Genomic DNA, 3,887 nt, shown 5'->3' on the forward strand with positions numbered 1-3,887 from the left:
GTGTCTTGGCGAGTTGAACTACCTAAAAGGTGATTATCATGATTGATTTGTTTTTAACTATAACCCTGTGATCATTTCTAACTGTCCACTGTCGTACAATAAAGCTCATCGTGGGACAACTAATATGAGCTTTCTTTGGGAAAACTGTGGGTTAGGAGATTGAGGAGCTCTACCGATCAGAAGATTGGTGGATCGATTTCCTAAATACTCCAATCACCATGTCGAAGCATCCTTGGGCAAGATGTTGAATCCCTGCATTGTCCCTGATGAATCTCAATTTTCCACTTCTTTTAAAAGATGCACAACTACATGACATCACTCACTGGTTTCTGAAGTCATGCTCTGAAGTATGGGCTCAAATTGTGGTCATAAATATTTTGTACTTGTAAATCAGTTTTGTACTTGCAAATCAGGATTTGTATGTGTAAAAAGAATTTGTGTGTGTGTAAAAAAGATTTGTGTGTGTGTAAAAAAGATTTGTGTGTGTGTAAAAAAGATTTGTGTGTGGACTTAGCCAAAAAATACGTGAGAAAGTCTGCACTCAAGTTTCAAGTTACAAGTACGAATTTTGACCCTATTTTTCTTCCTTTCATCTGATTGGCCAATGTCATGTCAATCACAAATTTAACTATCCAATCAGAGAACAGATGGCTTTGCCTGTCAGAGGGGTGCTTTTTTGAACTGCGCTAAACAACAGCAGCACGTTGACAGCGTAAAGACAGAATAACTCCAGCTTTGTGTCTTTTTCCATTCTAGCTGGTCAGCTGGTGGGTAACAGGCATCTCCGAAAACGTTTAGAGCACTTGTGCAAATATGTAATGTCTTGATAAATCGAGCAGCTATTTGAAGTTTACACAGCACCATTCTCACATGAAAATATCTTAAAAGTTTATTTTGTGACCCAGAAAGAGTAATATTTCAAACTCCGCCACTCTGTGTTCCTCCGCCACTGCCTCGTTTTTTGGACGAAATGGATTCTGGGATAGTGCATTTCATCATTTCAAGCTGATTGGAGACCAAAACAGCCAATCAGATTTTTTTGCATCCAAGTCTGTGATTGGCTGGTTTTGTGGCACAAATATAACGGTGTATAGAAACAGTGGAACGCGCACGGGCGGAAATGTTGAGAGCGCAAGCAACACATTGCGAGCGAGCGCAAATGCAAAAACTGAGCAAGAGGGGCTGCTATTGTGTGTGTGTATGGATCATAGCAAACACTGAAATACATTTTTTGCACGCAGCAATGAGTTTTGTTCACTCAAATTTAGCTTTTCAGAATAGTGGCACAAAAATAACGCCATACAATTTGAGCCCATACTGAAGCCTTGAGATGAACAATTGTGAAGCCAGACATAATCTTCCTTTCTATTATAGTATAACCAAAATTTACACAATAGACTTTTTGTTTTTATCCAACTTAACCAAAAATGAGTTAGCGAAACCATAGACCCAGCAGGGAGGTATTTAAAGAGATCAGAGCAGAGAGCTATTTTTTCATCGACTTCTATAGGACTGCAAAGCGTTTTGCAACAACAGATCTGGCCCCCTGGTGGTCATTAAGGAGAATCCAGGCTTAAGACCTTTCAACGTTGGTTTCACTTTTTCAGATGTGGAAATTGCATCCATCTTTTATACCGTCTGTTGTCAGCAGTTCCTACACACATCACCAACAGGCTCAGCTGTTACTCAACATTACAAACAAAATTTTGGAACTAACCATTGCAAGGTGAAAAGGATCAAATGGTGAACTTTGGATAGCTGTAAAAAAAAAGGAGCAGCTAAATGTTTGATGGATGAATAGCAAATGGATGGATGAATAGCAAAGCTAATACGTTCACTGTATTATTGCAGCGTCTTTACCTTACAATATAAAGTGCACTGAGGTGACGGTTGTTGTGATTTGGCGTTGTATAAATAAAACTGAATTGAATTGAATTCAATATAGGTTTAAAGTTAGTTCAAATACACATTCGATTATTGTGTGGATGCCCTCAGTTTTCAGCCGATTTTCTCCGTTCAAATCTTTAAAAATTCTGCTCTTTCTGATAATGGGTGCTATGACTTTTGGTGCTCATAACTTCTATACTTTTTGAGATATTGAATTTTTTTTTGCAATATTTTTTGCCCATTTCTGCCATATTATCAGTGGCCTCACTGATTTTCATTGCCGGGTTGACCTGTGTTTTAGGTCAGTGAGATGAGCATCCGTTCTCAGACTGGGAGGCCCGGGTTCAAATCCAGTCAACATTTCTTTCAGTTAACAGTTAGACTTTTTAAACTCTTTTCAGCACAAATACCAGCTTTTTCAGCTGTTTTCAGCAAAAACCTCTTTTCAGCAGAATTCTGCTGATTGAACTCTTTTCAGCAAAATTTTCAGTTTTTTCTGCTGTTTTCAGAAAAAACTCTTTTCAGCAGAAATTCTGCTGATTGAACTCTTTTCAGCAGAATTTTCACCTCTTTTCTGCCAAAATCCTGCTTATTCACCTCTTCTGAAAAATTTTCAGCCTTTTCACCTCTTATCAGCACAATTCTCAGCAGCTTCTGCTCATTTCAGCACAATTGTCAGTCCCTCACCGCTTCTTTGTGAGAATCAGTTTGGCTCAGTGAGATGAGTTGCCGCCATGAGACCAGAAGGGCCAGGTTCAAATCCTGCTCAGGGCAATGTTTTGTTTTTTGTTTTTTTAAATTTCAACTTTTTCAGCTTTTTTCAGCAGACATCTTACGCGTTAAGGCATCCACACAGCATTTTCGCAGGAAATGCAAATTTTTCTAGTTTGAGGTTACTTTTGTTCTTGAGTTGATTAACTTCAAATGAAAAAAGTTGGTACTGATGCTTTTAAAATGTTTTAAATCGGCCTGAATGTATTTCTGTTTTCATTTGTCATGTCTAACTGATAAACTTAGATGTTTGTTTACTTGTGGGAGGCTGTCCACAGCTACATACAATGACGGAATTATCCTTTAAAATGAAAGCATCTCTGTTTTTATTAAACTCTTTCATCAGCAAGAAAAAAGCACGTTTTATTGACTAAACCCTCCCAGCAGTAAGAAGAATGATAAATTTATGATGCTGTGCTCTTGCACAAGGGGATGTTTTTGCTTCGGGGTAACAAGACGAATAACAGACAAAGTGGAGAAGCCGAACAAAAGCGGGGGGCTGTCCCAATTAGCAATTGGCAGTAGATTAACAGAGTAGTGATGTCAAAGCTTCTCCACAGTCTGCAGATAGTGGTTTCATTCAAGTCTACAGAATACCATTTGCATATCGATGATATAGAGGAGAAGAAGGGCCAATGTGTCTGAAACACAGCTGTGAAGTTCATGTATGAAAGAAATATTATCTCCCCTTGGTCAGTGGGTCCCCTCTCCACATCTGTCCGATGGCTATGCGACTGATTATTTTGGGCATGCCAATTCAAGATGCCCCCAGGAGGCAAGACAGCAACAAGGGCCTCTGTTTCCTCCAAGCACCCCCCTCTCAAGGCTTGTTTTTCTCTGGCTCTCCTATAGTGAGGGCTTGGGGCCCCCTCCAAAACAGAGCAGGCCATGTACAAAAGATCATCTCGGAGACTTCAGTCATAAACTTTTAACAACACAATTAACAACACAGTCCATCTTCTATCTGTCAGTGGGAGGCTGGGAGTTCATGGTAAAGGCACTTAATGCACAACTAGCCTTGGTTACCATGGAGCCATACCCCCAAAACTCATTGCGACTGAGGCATGCCATTCTTCTTTCCGCTGCTGAAATGCGCCGCTCATTCTGACTCAGCCTATTGTGAAGCGCACAAGTGGCTCTCTGAAAAGAAGGGGATGGAGAAAGAAAGGGTGGGGTCAGGGTTCAAACGAAAGGCTCCCATTGGGACTCCCTTTCTGTTATCAAATTTG

The sequence above is a fragment of the Rhamphochromis sp. 'chilingali' genome (assembly GCF_963969265.1).
Source record: "Rhamphochromis sp. 'chilingali' genome assembly, chromosome: 3".
NCBI lineage: Eukaryota > Metazoa > Chordata > Actinopteri > Cichliformes > Cichlidae > Rhamphochromis > Rhamphochromis sp. 'chilingali'.